This window comes from Amia ocellicauda, chromosome 11 (assembly GCF_036373705.1).
Source record: "Amia ocellicauda isolate fAmiCal2 chromosome 11, fAmiCal2.hap1, whole genome shotgun sequence".
Taxonomy (NCBI): domain Eukaryota; kingdom Metazoa; phylum Chordata; class Actinopteri; order Amiiformes; family Amiidae; genus Amia; species Amia ocellicauda.
This window is the reverse complement of record NC_089860.1, coordinates 10,999,477-11,019,078: the sequence shown is the minus strand read 5'-3', so window position 1 is coordinate 11,019,078 and position 19,602 is coordinate 10,999,477.

Here is a 19,602-nt window from a genome sequence, read left to right as displayed (position 1 = left end):
ACAAGTCCTCATAATAGAAGTCATGTCCTAAAATCAGTGCAGACATGTACCTGAATGCAACAAGTTTGAGAAATGTATGTTTCTGTTCATTGTTGACAGGGGAATAGTTCTTGTGTTCCTGGCAGGCTCTGTCTATATTCTGCAATCCAAGTGATTATACTGTATTTTCATTCCAGGGACTTAAAGCTGGACAACTTGGTGCTTGACGCAGCTGGCTATGTCAAAATTGCAGACTTCGGTCTGTGTAAGGAAGGTACATTAAAATTCTTGATTTCCTAGTATATGTATAATTTAATTTTTTTTATTTGTATATTTAATTTACAATGTGATATTTTTCCGGAATCCTCTTAATTTTCCTGCCTAGGCATGGGCTATAAAGACCGAACTAGGACAGTGTGCGGCACCCCAGACTTTTACGCCCCAGAAGTCCTCACCAAATCATCGTACACCCGGGCAGTGGACTGGTGGGGGCTGGGTGTGGTCATCTTTCAGATGCTGGTTGGCGAGGTGGGTATTCTTAACAGAACTTCAAATTTAAGACTTCAGTTGGAAAAGTGTTAAACGTCTCCCGATAAGGCTGTAGTGTAGTCGGTCCACAAGCCAGTCACAGGGGTAACTGTTGCACTCTTTTAATCTGTCGAATCTCTGTGACTTTTGGCCAATTGTGTGCCACAGCTTGAGGCATTATCTGGATTTCAGGGAGAAAACTGCTCTAAGCGAAAGCTTTTAATGGTTCAGCCATTCAAGAGCCTCATATATAAGCTAATGCAGTATTAAAGTGAAAGCAGTAGGCCTCTGTTGAGGTAAGATCATGATCCTCTCGTGGTTTCATTATGATTAAAATGATTTCATTGAGTGCCATCAAGGCAAAGTTAAATCTATACCACCAAGGGCCAGGTAGGATTTCATTCAATCCTTGAGGACTTAATTAGACTTTTTGAAAACCTAACATTATAGTTGCAGAAGCTGAAACACATCAGTATTTTATTTCATACAGATCGCTCACGCACACACAACCGAAACACACCTTTATTGCCAGGTTACGATAGCAACTCCTTCAGGACGTTTTGTTAACCAGGTTTGGTTTTCAGTAGGATTCCATTATTGCAGACTTTGTGTTCTATAATTGATCTGCTTTAATAAGTCATGTCTAAGTTGTGAATTGACTTTTTACAAGATCTGTGTGTGTGTGGCTTTTGCATTCCCGAGCTCAGAATGTGAATATTGAAAGTTTGGGTCTGGAGTAACCCTTTAATGTGCTCTCCTCTCTTTCTTCTTGTGCCCGTAGACTCCTTTCCCGGGTGAAAATAGAAACCAGGTGCTTCACAATATTGTGCACATGAAAGTGGACTATCCTGCGTTCCTCTCGTCAGAGTCCATCTTCATCATGAAAAAGGTCTGTATGCCAGGGTTATTTATTGTTGAGACACGTTTTTCCTCCAGTCTGTCCCTCGGTATCTTGCTACCAACCATAGTGAATGGATGTCACTGTTATTTAAATGTTACACAATTGGAGGAATACCCAGTGACTGTGCAGCAGTGGAGCGAGGCTCACAATAACAATGCACAAACGCTCTTTTGCACTTCAAATTATGAGAACTTATCTTTAACATCATGTTTCAACTTTAAGTCCATTGATGGAGAATAACGTGCGTCTCCTTCTTGTTTTGAATCCTCTGCAGCTCATGAAGAAAAATCCCAGCAAGCGCCTTGGAGCCAGTAAACGCGGTGCAGAGGAAGTAAAGAAGCATCCCTTCTTCAGAGTACGTTGGCGTACACGTCCGTTTTATGGCCGCTCTTTTACATAAAGGTCGCGCCACTTTATCCTTTATCCATTTCTTTCTTCCTTCTCTTTTCAGAGTGTGGATTGGCAAGGGCTTCTGGAAAAGAAGGTGAAGCCTCCCTTCGTACCCACCCTTAAAGGCAGTGCGGACGTCAGTAATTTTGACATAGCTTTTACTGCAGAAGCCCCAGTCCTGACTCCGCCCATCTGAGGGGCTCCTCCTCCGGCTTGCGCTGCACTACAGCCCGCCGAAGCATCTCGGTGCTTGGAGTTCTGACCGCTGCCCACACCGGCCGGTGCTGACCGGCCTCACGCATGGACTCTCCTCTGGCGCTGCGCCTCACCCGTCTGCTCACGTGAAACCCCCGAAGCACAGCGATGCTCTACCAGCTGTCACTGAAAGTCGTTTTGAAGATGAAAAACTGAGCTCAAAATCTCCTTGAAAGCAGGCGGATTTGGACTAATCAGACATCTTTATTTCCCAAACACACATCACTATGGAACACATCCGGAGAAAAATCACACATCAACCGACATTTTGATCACTGAACGGTCGCTGCTCCGTTGCTATCATAACTGGCATAGTTGCACAAATACACAAAAGAGTTTCCAGAACTGGAGAGGTACTGAATTTCACTGCGACTGACAGAGCATCTAGGACCTGTTTTAGTGACATATCAACTAGCCGGTGCCCAATATGCCTTCCAGCGCATCATAAATGCAGGGACCATGATAGAAGACCTTTGAATCTAGTTGTTTAACTCAGAAAGAATTTTAAAAAATGTCATTAAATATAATTTACCTCACATACACACAGAGAAAATCACCACTTGAAGATGCACGGCTTCCCCTGTAATGTCACTAGTATTTACAGGCAGGCCTCATCATTAACCTTAATGTACACACTCTGTATGAGCATAGTTAACTTTTAAACTGTCTTACAACCTCTGTTTTATTATTTCAAAATGTCTTTATCAAATACTGTTCCTTAAATATAAACATGTGGTGTAATAACCTTAATGCAGTGGTTCCCAAACCGGTCCTGGGGGACCCCCTACCCTCCTGGTTTTTGTTCCAACCAAGCTCTCAATTACTTAATTGAACCTTAACTGAAGTAACAATCTGCTTAGATTTTACTTTTTAAATTGTGTAAGAAAGTATTTGTTTCTTCAATATGATTTTTAATATAATTCTATACCTAACTTAAAACCCCTACTGTTTAAAATAATTAAAAGTCTCCAATTTAGGAAATTATTAGTTCAATTAAGGGTTCAATTAAGTAATTGAGAATTCGGTTGGAACAAGAACCAGCAGGGTAGGGGGTCCCCCAGGACCGGTTTGGGAACCACTGCCTTAATGTATGCAGTGAGGTAGTCAAAACCCCCAACAACAGTTAAACTCTGTAAAACATAAATAAACAAATGAAAACATACACCTCAAGGCAGTGGTTTCAGGCTTTCATTTGTCACCCGTCTGAATTTACTGCAGGTATATCTGTCTGTACAGGTCGCTGTTGTTTTTTTTTGTTTAGATTCATGAATGGTTTGATTCCTGGTTGTACAGATGTATTAAAGAAAAAGAAAATGTATATTAAAAAAGTTGTTGATTTATTTTGTGAAAACATGGCTTATTAAAAGGGAGGGGGTTTGGAAAATTTGAAATGCATACAAGACAGCCGGCCACAGCCAATGAAAATTCCCCCAAAAATTCAGTAAGTCAGTATGAATGACCCGACGCAGCCCCGGGGCAGATCCAGACAGGCCAGCCTGTGCCAAAGCATCGAGGCAACCAGAGTGTTTATAACAAGAACCCTCCCCTATAGGACAACTGCAGCAAATGTCATCTCCAGCTCTGCTGCCTCTTTAACATCGTCCACCAACCCCTCCCAGTCCTTCTGTTCCCACTGCGGCCCCCCAGGAACACCCCCAGCACCCCCATGCCAGTTCTCTCAATGCAGCTGTTCTGGCCAAACAGGGGCACCTACTCCACTCCACCGACCCAGCAGGAAAGAGGTGCAATTCCCCCAGTTCTCCTTAGCAGAAGAAACCTGTCAAAATACAGTGGGGGAAAAAAGTATTTGATCCCCTGCTGATTTTGTACGTTTGCCCACTGACAAAGAAATGATCAGTCTATTATTTTAATGGTAGGTGTATTTTAACAGTGAGAGACAGAATAACAACAAAAAAATCAAGAAAAACGCAATTCAAAAAAGTTATAAATTGATTTGCATGTTAATGAGGGAAATAAGTATTTGATCCCCTATCAATCAGCAAGATTTCTGGCTCCCAGGTGTCTTTTATACAGGTAACGAGCTGAGATTAGGAGCACTCTCTTAAAGGGAGTGCTCCTAATCTCAGCTCGTTACCTGTATAAAAGACACCTGTCCACAGAAGGAATCAAACAATCAGATTCCAAACTCTCCACCATGGCCAAGACCAAAGAGCTGTCCAAGGATGTCAGGGACAAGATTGTAGACCTACACAAGGCTGGAATGGGCTACAAGACCATCGCCAAGCAGCTTGGTGAGAAGGTGACAACAGTTGGTGCGATTATTCGCAAATGGAAGAAACACAAAATAACTGTCAGTCTCCCTCGGTCTGGGGCTCCATGCAAGATCTCACCTCGTGGAGTTTCAATGATCATGAGAACGGTGAGGAATCAGCCCAGAACTACACGGGAGGATCTTGTTAATGATCTCAAGGCAGCTGGGACCATAGTCACCAAGAAAACAATTGGTAACACAATACGCCGTGAAGGACTGAAATCCTGCAGCGCCCGCAAGACCCCCCTGCTCAAGAAAGCACATGTACAGGCCCGTCTGAAGTTTGCCAACATCTGAATGATTCAGAGGAGAACTAAGTGAAAGTGTTGTGGTCAGATGAGACCAAAATCAAGCTCTTTGGCATCAACTCAACTCGCCGTGTTTGGAGGAGGAGGAATGACCCCAAGAACACCATCCCCACCGTCAAACATGGAGGTGGAAACATTATGCTTTGGGGGTGTTTTTCTGCTAAGGGGACAGGACAACTGCACCGCATCAAAGGGACGATGGATGGGGCATGTACCATTAAATCTTGGACGAGAACCTCCTTCCCTCAGCCAGGGCATTGAAAATGGGTCGTGGATGGGTATTCCAGCATGACAATAACCCAAAACACACAGCCAAGGCAACAAAGGAGTGGCTCAAGAAGAAGCACATTAAGGTCCTGGAGTGGCCTAGCCTGTCTCCAGACCTTAATCCCATAGAAAATCTGTGGAGGGAGCTGAAGGTTTGAGGTGCCAAACGTCAGCCTCGAAACCTTAATGACTTGGAGAGGATCTGCAAAGAGGAGTGGGACAAAATCCCTCCTGAGATGTGTGCAAACCTGGTGGCCAACTACAAGAAACGTCTGACCTCTGTGATTGCCAACAAGGGTTTTGCCACCAAGTACTAAGTCGAAGGGGTCAAATACTTATTCCCCTCATTAACATGCAAATCAATTGATTACTTTTTTTAAATTCATTTTTCTTGATTTTTTTGTTGTTTTTCTGTCTCTCACTGTTAAAATACACCTACCATTAAAATTATAGACTGATCATTTCTTTGTCAATGGGCAAACATACAAAATCAGCAGGGGATCAAATACTCTTTTTCCCCCACTGTATATCTAAGCTGTCCTTCACCGCTTCAGGTTGACAAGTAATAAAAAGTCAGATCATTAGCATCAGCTGACACTTTGAGAGGAGAAGCAGTGGGCACAGAGGGCAGGGTCAGGCTGGTTAAATGGGTACACAACAAACAGAGCAGGGGTTCAATTGCTAGGGAATACAACATCCCAGAAAGAGGGCAACTCTGAAGAATCCCCGCTGTACTGGAAAATGTGTGTGTGTGTGTGTGTGTGCATGTGTGTGTGTGCGTGTGTGTGTCTGCTTGTGTGCGTGTGTGTGTGCGTTTGTGCGTGCGTGTGTGTGTTTGTGTGTGTGCATGTGTGCGTTATAAGATTCCAGGATTCGTGATAAGGTGATACTATAAATTCACTTCGTAATTTGAAATGTATAAGTGTACCTTACGCTACACAACTTAGCTATTTATCTGGTTTAAGTGCTTCACTTCACATTTTTAATAACTTAGCTGTTTCTTGTTTTTCTAGTTTGCTAATGACACTCAATGAAAGATCACCTCTGTGTTGTCCATAAATGCAGGCATTTTGCTTCCTCCCACTGTACAGGTCCTGCAGGAGTTCAATAATCTACTGTATGAAAAACAAAACAAAAAAATGCCCAACGTCAACGTTACATGTGCGTCTGTAATGCTTACAACACTCTAAAAGGCACAAAACATCCCTTTTGTTATATAAACATTAGCTTTTGTGTAACACTATTCAAGGAGTATGTCAGCAGCGCTGAGCCTGATGGGACGGCATTCCACACGCCTCCCACAGACATGTGCGTGTGCGCTGTAGAAATCGCAAAATAATCTGCTCTTCCACTGGTTTCTCTACCCAACCCCTATCATCCACGTGCAGGGAGCAGGCTGGGACCGGAGATTGGCGGTTAGTGACTTCTTGGCTTCAGAGAGCTCGGCAGAGAGGTCCGAGCCAGAATACGTGACTGGGCGTTTGGGGATGCTGCCAGTGCTCCGTGAATGGGGAAGAGTCGGGGTGAAGCGCTGTGGACCTGTGAGGTCTTCGATCCTGTGAGGATGTGGCGCGCCTGCCTGCTCCCCGCCGTGGCCGCTTGCTGGTACTGATCCACGGCAGTGATGTGGCACTGCTGCACCCTGAAGCCCGTCTCATAGCACTGCCCCAGATTGAACTGACTGTGGGAGTCCTGCAGTGAGGAGCACAGAGGCAGCTCAGGAAAAGCTGGCATTCACGAGGCACCACATACATATTTACATTACCATAACATGGCACATTATAATGAATTTTCTAGCAGTACTGTGGGGGTGGGGGGGGTTGGAAATTACACTTAGGATTGGTCCCCATTAAACATTCATTAACATTTCATTAAGGTTAGAATGGCATTTCTACCGATCTAACTGAATTGGGCGTAGATTCATACAGGCCTAGGTTGAAATGTTATAGTTGGTTAGGGCTGTTATAAGGGCTTAAAATGGTAATCTACTGATTTACTAATGAAGTATAGCATCTTTAAGTCTACATTAAGAACTTGCTGCACACAGCCTATGTTTACCATGCAAATTAGTGTTACAGTTGCAGAATTGCTATACAAATAGAAAATGAATAATGAATCCACCCCTGACAGAAGCTCACCCCACTCTTTGCAGCCATTCGCAGGAACTTAACCGCCTTGTTTGCGTCTCTGCGAGGCTCTCGAGAGGACAGTGCTCCGAGGTCAGCCTGGGCCTAGACAGATCAGAGAGAGACTTTCATTAGACCATGGAAACAGACACAAGCTTCCTCTTAGGCACAGCTAGCAAGCTATTTATTTTATATCGATATACATCTTTTTTAATTGTTTGGGTGTGAAATGCAAAAAATGAAGGTGTTTCCAGCAAATGTGAGAACAGATATCAAAATAAGTGGGAAATCATTTTGGTAAATACGAGTTAGAATGACATCACATCTTTAAATCATTGTTTACACTTCTGCACTTCTTTATTCATTCCTAAATGTTAAATAATTTGGGCATTTTATAAAAGGATCTAGAGAAAAGGTCAACCACTTACAAACTAAAAGACAAACCTCTCTCAGCCCAGCACCGGCTGCCTCTTCCAGCAGTGCAATGGCTTTATGAGTATCCAATCAAAATAATATGGCTACATGAACATACAGAAATAATCGTATATGATACAGTTGTTACCGGACTGCCACTTCAAGGCGGTGCAGACTGGGAAGGGGTGTGTGGTTTAATTAGGAAGTGAAGAGTAGTTTAGTGGGGGGGCTCTCTCTCTAACATGTGGCCAGGCAGATAGGGTTTTTTCATTCGCTGTATATGTGTGTGTATATGTTGTTGTTCGCGTGTCCTGTGAAGATTGTGAGGAAAGGGCTCTCTGGTGTTGTGTTTGGCACTGTTTTGGGGGAACTTTATTTTGAAATGTTATTGTTGTATTGTTATTTCCATTATCTCATTGAGATATAGGTGTCATCTGCAGGCCCCCATTTCTTGTATCTTCTCATTGTACTTTATTCTTAGTTCATTTAGTCTTAGTTTCTGTATGTGCATTTCTTTTCAGAGCAATAAATATTGACCTTTTTATAAAATTGCAATGTTGAATTGTGTCTGTGGGGCTTATTACCTCAGGAAGTGCAAGATACAGTGTGCTGTGTGTGCTACCCTGGCCCTTGGGATCTAGACTGGTGTTAAGGTCCCTAAATCCGTCTTAGTGTAAATGTCGGAAAGGTAACACAGTTCAGAAACAGAAGAGGATAACGATGAAGATTAAGATAATGATAGACAGCATCCGATAAGTAACAGTAAGTAACATCAATTTAAAACAGTTTCTCACATTCATTACTTTTCAGAAAACTGTGCATGATTTATTACAAAAAAGGTAGATTATCTGCATCCATTTACAGGTAGTTTACATATTAATCATTCACACTTTGCCAATTAATTGAAAATACATTGTGATATGAATTCAAATCTATTGTCAAGTGAAGACTCCTCTTTGCAGACTGTTTTATAAAGCCAAATCTCAAGTCAGTCGTATATAATGAAGATAATGATTTAAAACAGGATTTTAATTATTGTTCACAGTAGTTATGTTACAGGGTTTTAAGCTGTGCAGGCACAATCAGTCAGAGGATGCAGGATTCAACGGGATGCCAAATATGTCATAAAATCGGTACTTTCAAATTTACATTTCAACCACTGCACATATATATATATATATACACATACATACATACATACACATACACACACACACACACACATATATATAACTAGCAGAGGAGGAGTTGGGAAGAGGGGACAAGCAGCAGACTACTGATGCATTTAGCCAGGTCCCATTGCTAATATAGTGCATACGGATTATGATTATTATGAAAAGCCTATTAATATCTTTATATTTCTTAGCAGAAAAATAATTAGACATTTCCAAATGCTTTTACATACAATTATCTGTTTACACAGCTGTTTTTACTGGATACATATATTATCTTTTTTAATGGTACAGCACCTTCCTCAAGGGTGCAAGAGCAGTCCTGACCACTACTCCACTAGAGTTCATATTAAGAATCGAGAGGAAAACAAGATACATCATGGTCCAACTTGCAAAGCAGTGATTTTGACTTTCATGGAGTAGAAAGACTGCAGGTGCGTCCACTTCTGTGGATCTGCATTGTTTCCTGAATTGTTACAACTTTACTATCGATCTATATTACCTTCTATAAGAAGGACAGACAACTCTAAATAGTTCATATAGTCTCAACACAATACATGCCCAATGTATTATATTTTTATAGGAAGATTTAAATGTAAATGTAAATGAAAATACAGAGCAATAGTCAAATAGCTAAAGGGTCACAGAATCCTTGGCTAAGATCAAAACCAGAGAATTCTTTCCTTGATTTTAAAATATTTTATTGTTAAAACAATCTGCTGCACGACCACAAACCTTGAAACCATCTCTGCTTTGCTTGTATACTGAAGTCAGATTCCTTATCCCAACTGTGTCCCGTGTCTGTATGAATACACCTGTTACCATTAAAACTTTACAAGAAAAATAACTAGCCTTGTACTTACCATCGCAATTTCTGAACCAGAAACAAAAACACCCACGGCATTATAATTTGGCGGGGGGGCATAGCTAATAAGCCTGATTCATCAGTGTTTTGTATTTCTAGTCTAGTCAAATCTAATAAGGGAAAACTAACTAGCTGTAAAACAAAACAACGCATTTTCCTTGAAGATCAAAAGGTTGACTTGATACATTTTTGCTAAATTCTTATTGTGGAGTGAAGCTGCAGTTTCTTTTGAAACAGTCACACTATTCCTGCAGAGAACAAGTCAAAGACAGGAAGACTGATGCTGATCAAATCTTCTCTCTGCTCTTCAATTCAAAGTCATTCTTCGACACATTTTCTGTTCACCCCCAAGCAAAGGAGATGAGAGAAGGCAGCTTATGGAGTTAAGCAAAGATTTGTCCACAATGCGGTGAGCAACACAGTACAAACTTGTACAAAGTAAACATCCAACACAATAAAGGAACAGTGGATGTGTGGAGTATTAATACAAATAAAAACAAAAACACACATCGCATTTTCAATTGTTCATCAACTGTGTTTTTAGAAATGTAAGAGGCACAACGACGCTAGATTTAGTGGCCGAGCACATTGCTTGTAAGAACATAAGAACGTTTACAAACGAGAGGGGGCCATTCGACCCATCGTGCTTGTTTGGTGTTCATTAATATCTAAGTGATCCAAGGATCCTATCCAGACTATTTTTAAATGTTCCCAAACTTTCAGCTTCAACCACATCGCTGGGTAGTTTATTCCAGATTGTGACTACTCTCTGTGTAAAGAAGTATCTCCTGTTTTCCGTTTTGAATGCCTTGAAGCCCAATTTCCATTTGTGTCCCGGGTGCTTGGATCAAGTCCCCACATAGTCTCCTCTGTTCCAGGGTGAAAAGGTTCAGTTCCCTCAGTCTCTCAGTTGGACTTTCCCTTCAGACCTGGAATAAGTCTGGTTGCTCTCCTCTGAACTGCCTCTAAAGCAGCGATATCCTTCTTGAAGTGTGGAGCCCAGAACTGTACACAGTATCCAGATGAGGTCTAACTAGTGCATTGTACAGTCTGAACATTACTGCCCTTGTGTTAAATTCTACACTTTTGACAATAAACCCTAGCATTCTGTTTGCCTTTTTTATTGCTTCCCACATTGCTTGGATGGAGAAAGTGAGGAGTCCACATAGACTCCTAGGTCTCTCTCATGCATTACTTCATCTAGATCTGTACCTCCCATAGTGTAATTATAGTGGACATTTTTGTTACCTGCATGTATTACCTTGCACTTGTCCACATTGAAGTGGAACTCCACTAACAACCTCACTCCAGTTAGAAGTGACTCCTCTAATTGACACCCTCTGTTTCCTATACATCAACCAGTTCATAATCCATCTACTTACATTACCCTGAATGCCTACAGCTTCTAATTTGAGGATCAGTCTTTGGTGTGGAACCTTATCAAAAGCTTTCTGGAAATCTAAGTATATCATATCATATCATATGCTTTCACGTGATCTACAGCTGCAGTTGCATGTTCAAAAAATTGGTATGATGTGATTGAGTGTTATTGTAGTGATGCTGTTCTATGCTGATAATCAGTTTGGGTATAGCACAACAAACTAACTGGGATTATAGAAACTAGTTTGGAAATAAACAGTCTAGATCAATGATTTTCAAACCTTTCTTTGAAGGCCCCTGTTCATGCAGTCCCTGGTGGCATTAGGAAAACTACCCTTAATACAGTGAGGGAAAAAAGTATTTGATCCCCTGCTGATTTTGTATGTTTGCCCACTAACAAAGAAATTATCAGTCTATAATTTTAATGGTAGGTGTATTTTAACAGTGAGAGACAGAATAACAACTAAAAAATCCAGAAAAATGCATTTCAAAAAAGTTATACATTGATTTGCATGTTAATGAGGGAAATAAGTATTTGATCCCCTATCAATCAGGAAGATTTCTGGCTCCCAGGTGTCTTTTATACAGGTAACGAGCTGAGATTAGGGGCACTCTCTTAAAGGGAGTGCTCCTAATCTCAGCTCGTTACCTGTATAAAAGACACCTGTCCACAGAAGCAATCAATCAGTCAGATTCCAAACTCTCCACCACGGCCAAGACCAAAGAGCTGTCCAAGGATGTCAGGGACAAGATTGTAGACCTACACAAGGCTGGAATGGGCTACAAGACCATCGCCAAGCAGCTTGGTGAGAAGGTGACAATAGTTGGTGTGATTATTCGCAAATGGAAGAAACACAAAATAACTGTCAGTCTCCCTCGGTCTGGGGCTCCATGCAAGATCTCACCTCGTGGAGTTTCAATGATCATGAGAACGATGAGGAATCAGCCCAGAACTACACGGGAGGATCTTGTTAATGATCTCAAGGCAGCTGGGACCATAGTCACCAAGAAAACAATTGGTAACACACTACGCCGTGAAGGACTGAAATCCTGCAGCGCCCACAAGACCCCCCTGCTCAAGAAAGCACATGTACAGGCCCGTCTGAAGCTTGCCAATGAACATCTGAATGATTCAGAGGAGAACTGGGTGAAAGTGTTGTGGTCAGATGAGACCAAAATCAAGCTCTTTGGCATCAACTTAACTCGCCGTGTTTGGAGGAGGAGGAATGCTGCCTATGACCCCAAGAACACCATCCCCACCATCAAACATGGAGGTGGAAACATTATGCTTTGGGGGTGTTGTTCTGCTAAGGGGACAGGACAACTGCACTGCATCAAAGAGACGATGGACGGGGCCATGTACCATCAAATCTTGGGTGAGAACCTCCTTCCCTCAGCCAGGGCATTGAAAATGGGTCGTGGATGGGTATTCCAGCATGACAATAACCCAAAACACACAGCCAAGGCAACAAAGGAGTGGCTCAAGAAGAAGCACATTAAGGTCCTGGAGTGGCCTAGCCAGTCTCCAGACCTTAATCCCATAGAAAATCTGTGGAGGGAGCTGAAGGTTCGAGTTGCCAAACGTCAGCCTCGAAACCTTAATGACTTGGAGAGGATCTGCAAAGAGGAGTGGGACAAAATCCCTCCTGAGATGTGTGCAAACCTGGGGGCCAACTACAAGAAACGTCTGACCTCTGTGATTGCCAACAAGGGTTTTGCCACCAAGTACTAAGTCGAAGGTGTCAAATACTTATTTCCCTCATTAACATGCAAATCAATTTATAACTTTTTTGAAATGCGTTTTTCTGGATTGTTTTGTTGTTATTCTGTCTCTCACTGTTAAAATACACCTACCATTAAAATTATAGACTGATCATTTCTTTGTCAGTGGGCAAACATACAAAATCAGCAGGGGATCAAATACTTTATTCCCTCACTGTAACAATTCATAATTTCTGCTACAGAAAAACTACAGTGTATCTGTGAGCAGTTTAAACATTTCTAGAAAAGCACTCAACTCTGTTGGATTTTCAAAAGCTTGTGAAATAAAAGCGCTTTCTGTGTGGCAGTGGAATGATTCTCCAGATTCCCAGGCCAGCATTCCAATGTCTTTCCAAACTATTGAACAATAATAAGAGTAACACAGTCTTTTAGTCAAACAATCATTGCTTTATTGTAACCAAATGTTAAACTTGACAGATACATATACATATATATATATATATATATGATATAGATATATAAATAAAACTCTTATTTTCTCTCATTTTCCAGTTCAGGAGGATTGATAGTTAGATCGACAACAATGAGATTGGTATGATGTGATTGAGTGTTATTGTCTGAGAGGTCACCTAGTGAACATAATGGTGGAGAGAATGGGATGCTACAATTCAAAATGATTGACATAACCGTTATGATGTTGTACTGGGCGGCGTTGTCATAAGGCGTGGAGGTAAGTGTCTGGGGTATTAAGGGTTCAATAAGTACAGGTGTCTTTATCAGTGAAGCTCACTGGACACATCTCATACTGTGTGATCTGTGCTCTGTGAATGGCCTTGTACTGGAGTAGGTGCATCTTGGTGAATGTTGACACAGAAAAGGTGTTGGAGCAAATCTGTGTCCAGAAGTTGTTATCAGTTGTAATTGTTAGGTCAGATTCCCACTGGGTGATTGGAAGATAAATAGCGGGATCTATATTCATTAGAAGTCTGTACCATTTTGAAAGCAAGATCAGGGGCATAGCCTGGATTTTAGGGCTCCATGAAAGAAAGAAAAAAGTGCCGTGAGGGGGGGTGCTGCCGAGGTGCGGTCCAAGTTCCAAGTTGCGGATCGCGGCATGGATAGGGAGAGGGGAAATCACAGGTCCCTGCTGCTTTATATTGTTAAAGCAAGGATGTTTTTTAATGGATTTGGTCATGAATGGGAGGTGACCAACAAAACATTCTGATTGTTCAATATATATCCATGAATTGTGATTCAAATCAAATTGACATGAAAGAGCTCTGATAGCTTGGTTGAGATGTTGATACCGAGAGATGTGATATTAGCGGAGGATAAAGGGATTCTATTTCATAAAGGGATCTATTTTCATAAATACAGGTGATGATATGTGCCAGAAGTGCTGGTCTCTTGATCTCTATTTTTTTTTTCTTTTGTTTGATGAAAATGATATTATCTTCCCTCTCAGTACTACTTTAGCAGTTTCCCAAAGCAGTATTTGTTTCGTGATGCTCAGTATACCTGGTTAAAAAATATATTTTGGTTAATTTTGAGTGATCAGAATCTAATAAGTGTGTTTGCTGTAAAAGACAGGAATCTGTTTTGAGATTTTCAAGGTGGTTCATGACTGCTACTCTTTTGGACAGTACATCAATGCTACGAATATGCCAGCTAACAAATCGAATAGACACTTGATTGTCTAGATTAAGATGTGTAGCCTATATAGCAGCTGGGTGTGAGGGTTGTGTGTACAGTGGAAGTAAGGCAACTATGTGTAAATTGATAGCTGTGTGTGTGTGTGTGGTGTAATATTTTGGTGTATAGAAGATTATAGAAGGTGGTGTAATATTATAGATGGTGTAATAGTGTTGTGATGTGTAGGGGGGAGGGAGGTGGTTGGAGGCTGTGCTCCCTGTTGGGTAGAGGGTGAATGATTTCAGGTGTGGGATGTTAGGAGATAATGAGGTGTCTATAAAAGTTGGGACTGGTTTAGAAGAAGGGAGACGAGACTGGGCTGACGAGAGCGTGCAGGGAAAGGTGCCGGGACAAGAACTTGATTACGACTGCAAGGGAGCAAGAGAGCATCAGGAAAGGAGACTAGAGGCTCTGAAATCAGCGACTAGACTGGAATGTACTGGACTGTGGCGAAGAGGAGCTGCAATTCCGACTTTGCTATAACTCTGCAGCGTCAGCAAGATAAGTGGGGTCTCGGGCCACTGTTTGCTTGTTTCTCCCCTTTAGAGCAGTTAGAGTGGAGTGGGGGGGTTAGACAGGGACTAACTAAGGGTGCTTCCTGTGGCTTCTTTGCATCATTCACTGTCCAGTCTGTCACAAGGGAAAACTGTACTGCATTGGGGTGGGCTGGGACATTACTTTTACGTGTAGCCTGTTTACATATTGTGTGGGCTGAAGGATGAAGGACGGTCTTCCTCCTCTTCTTCGCTGCCAGTCTGCTGAGGCTGCACTGGCTCGCTGGGCCCTTCGTGGTCTGGAGGGGGGCCCAGCTCCACTCGGGGCCGGCAAGGTCACCACCACATGCCCCCGGGTCTTCACACCTCTCCCACTGAGTCCAACACCTCACAGGCAGCCATCTGTCCTTCTGGCTCCTTACATTTCAGAAGCTAGGTCAGCGAGGTGTGGTCCATCCAGAACCTGAACCTGGTCCAGACCTTTTATGTAAGTACATAGTTACTGGGGCAGGAGGACATCGCCGAAACCCTTTTGCTGCCTCCAGCTCTAGAAGCATGTCTCCAAGCTCTCTCAGCTTCTGATGGTCTTTGTTTGTTATTTTTGGAAAATGTTCAGTTTTCTTCAGAAGTGCATATTCGATAACTTCTGGTGCACCACTGCAGTCTTCCAGTCTCTGCCATACCATCGCGAGCCCTGCTGTTGCATTGTGAACATGCACTGATCTGATTCTCCTGGCCTGCTCAGATGACTCGGGCTCGAGCCATTTGGAGAGGAGGTCTAGCTCTTCTCTGGCTGTAAGATTTAAGTATTGGGTGCTGCTATGGAAGTATAACTTCCAGGCCCATTCGTTTTCTGGGAGGTCGTCAAATTTCAGAAGGCCAGAACTCACCATTTGACGACGTATCCGGTATTTCGTTAGGTCTGTAGCTCCTGCTGTAGCAGGTGAATATTCTTTGGGAGCAGCAGCAGAGCGTGGTTGTGGCTGGTGAGACAGCAGGGGAGTTTGATCGGACCCTCTCTGGCTGTGTGGTTGTTCTCCTACACTGCTAATCTTTCCTTTGTAGCCTAGAATGTTGTTCTGATGAAGGGAGATTATGTCACTTTTCTGCAGGTTTCCTGAAGGACCAACAGACAGGTCACGGGTTACCTCTCTGCAGTGTCTGATGGCCGAAGAGGTTGGATGCTGATGTGCAGAATGGATCCACTCCTCCTGTAGCTGGGCCCACCGTGTAGTCAGTGTTTTTAGTGTTCTGCCCTCACAATGTGTCTGAAGTACAAGGCTTGGCAGACAGTGAACAGCTTCTCAATACAGAATCAGGAGGCAGGAGCGCTTGTACTCTGAAATCCGTGTTAGAAAATGATCCGCACACACAGACGATTACAAATGTAGACAGATAGATTTCAATCACGAGCTAACAGGAAAAAAGGGCCTAGCTAGACTCAAACCACTTCTACTGTCACTTTGTTTTAAAGAGTATTAAAATAAATCAATATACAACTGTTTGCATATACAAGGCAATCATATGCATAGAACATCGTAAAATATAAAAATATAGACATTACAAAAAAACGTCAGCTAATTTGAATGACAGACGGCTATTGCGCTAACACTTCCTATAACGGTCCTCAGCATAAATTCATGTATTGTCATGGTAACCATACACACTAAATAAACATTAAAATGTGAAACTAACGTGAAACAGCACTTGAATCAGTGAAAACAGGCTATAATTATTTAAAAACGACAGTTTACTTACAGACTTCTCTTTCCAAGGCCTGTTATATAAGAAAAGGTGGAGCTCATTCTCGCTGCTTCTCTTCAGATTCGTTTATAGCAGAAGGAGTCCTGCACTGGAAGTTAGCGGGATCCGCTGCAGTAGTAAAGTGTAGTGTAAAGAAACAAAACAATATAATACTATGTACAGACATATATACAGCTGTCAGAACAACGGGGAAAACTCACATTTCTTGCCGTGAGGTGGGGGGGCCTTTTCACTGGTCACTCGAAGGCTGATCTGACATCCCATCGGCAAATGGGGCAGGATGTGTTGTCCTGGAGGAGAAGAAATCAAAACAAAATTAACTTCAAAATGTCTCAAAGTGTAAATCCACTGATTTGACTGCAATAAAACAGATCTCCTAGGATTAAACGATTGGCAATGGAAATCGTGTGTTTTTCTCACTCAACAGCAATACTAATTAATGATGTTGCTTGATGTGGAAACAATATGAATTTCAGTTATCAGTGCAGCTGACACAGCACACACAACTGACATTATAAATCACACAGGAGCAACCAGTCGTCATTTCCAAACATTCCTGACCTCTTATCCTCTCATCACTTTGAGTGAAGCTCGTACACCACCAGTAGGAAGCGTTGGTGGTGAGGTTCTGCCTGGCCATGAATCTCCCCGCAGAGTTGTAGGTGTTCCCACGGGCGGGACGGCAACGTGAGGGGCTGCATTGGGGCCTGGACAGGCGGTCCAGTTTTCCACGGAGCAGACGTGGTGTGCAGTCCCTGACCATAGCCTCAATATCCTGGTCAATGCCTGGCCACCACATCAGGTCTCTTGATCTCTGCTTGATTGTGAGGACACGCGCACACAAGCTGCCTGGAACAACAGTGCACAGCCCCCTGGAGACACAGATATCTCACCCTTGCAAACGGAGCCAGCTCCTCCTGGCCATCCTGTGCGTATGTAGGTGTGGAGAGCTGTCAGGACAGGGTCCCTCTCTGATTCACTTTTCAGCTCCTCTTTCGCAGGCTCAGATGCAGGCAAGGGCCTCTCCCTCGCCAACAGAATAGCGCTGCTTCGTGGGGGTCAGGGCCTTGGAGGCGAAGGCTATTGGTCGTTCCCCTCCATCCTGTGGCAGAGACAGAACTGCTCCCACCACCCCAGCTGAGGCGTCACATGAGACCACAGTAGGGCTGAATGGGTCAAAATGGGCCAGGACAGGAGGCGTGGTGAGCTGTGCTTTGAGCGCACAGACCGCTGCCGTGCAGGCTGGGGTCCAGTTCAACGGCTCCTCCTTCTTAAGGAGCTGGCGAAGGGGTGCTGTAGTCTGGGAATATTGAGGCAGAAATCGGAGGTAGAAGGCAGTAATCCACAGGAACGAGGCCACTTGGGAGGCAGAGGTGGGTTCTGGGATGTTGTGGATTGCCTCTATGTTTCACATGAGAGGCACAATCCCTTTGGCAGTCAGTTGAAAACCCACAAAGTCAATGGCTGGTGCTGCAAATGTACACATCTCCCCATTGAGCGTCAGATGGTCTTCCTGGAGAGTGGTGAAAAGCCAGTGGAGATGTTCATTGTGGGCAGAGAGGTCAGGGGCATGGACCAGAATGTCATCCAGAAACACTGCGACCCCTTGGATCCCTGCCAGGACAGTGGTCATCACCTTCTGGAAACAGCTGGGGGCAGAGCTAAGCCCAAAGGGCATTCGTGTATACCTGAACACCTTGCGTGTGTGACAAGAGCTGTGAGATCTCGGCTGGCCAGGTGGAGGGGCACCTGGAGATAGCCCTGACGCAAGTCGAGCTTACTCCTCCGCTGTGGGCAAAGGGTATCTGTCTGGGATGACTGCCTTGATGACAGAGCGCAGATCAACACAGATGCGGAGCCCCCCGGACTTCTTTGTGGCGATGGCCAAGTTGGAGATCTAGGGTGCAGCATATACTGGCTGAATTATCCCTGATGATAAGCTGATCGCGTACGATCTGGTCCGAAGCACCCCGTAGTGGCACGATCTAGCCACATCCCTGAGGTTAGTCACGTAGCTTTGAATGGACTCACCCGGCCGCTGATGCCGTTTCCGTAGCTTGTATCACCGAAGGAGCACCCGCTGTCTCCCGGTGAAGTGCTGCCGTAGCAGGCTGACTGCCTCTTCCAATGTCTCAGCAGTGCCCAGGGTTCTTGGTGTGGGTGTCTTTTACCTAAAGTGTTTATTAGTTGTTGCTGTTATTTCAATGTGCACAGTGCACTATTTACTTTTGTATTGATTACTTAATCTATGGTTCCAACATGCACAGTGTATGTTTAAGTGCAATAAGTGTTCTGAGATGTGCACGATTTCAATGTCCGTGTATGGGGAACACTCACATTTCTTGTTGTGAGGTGGGGGGGCCTCTTCACCGGTCACTCGAAGGCTGATCTGACGTCCCATAGGCAAATGGGGCAGGATGTGTTGTCCTGGAGGAAAAGAATTCAATCAAAACAAAATTAACTTCAAAACCACTTTTACTGTCACTTTGTTTTAAATAGTATTAAAATAAATCAATATACAACTGTTTGCATATACAAGGCAATCATATGCATAGAACATCGTAAAATATAAAAATATAGACATTACAAAAAAACGTCAGCTAATTTGAATGACAGACGGCTATTGCGCTAACACTTCCTATAACGGTCCTCAGCATAAATTCATGTATTGTCATGGTAACCATACACACTAAATAAACATTAAAATGTGAAACTAACGTGAAACAGCACTTGAATCAGTGAAAACAGGCTATAATTATTTAAAAACGACAGTTTACTTACAGACTTCTCTTTCCAAGGCCTGTTATATAAGAAAAGGTGGAGCTCATTCTCGCTGCTTCTCTTCAGATTCGTTTATAGCAGAAGGAGTCCTGCACTGGAAGTTAGCGGGATCCGCTGCAGTAGTAAAGTGTAGTGTAAAGAAACAAAACAATATAATACTATGTACAGACATATATACAGCTGTCAGAACAAGGGGGAACACTCACATTTCTTGCCGTGAGGTGGGGGGGCCTCTTCACTGGTCACTCGAAGGCTGATCTGACATCCCATCGGCAAATGGGGCAGGATGTGT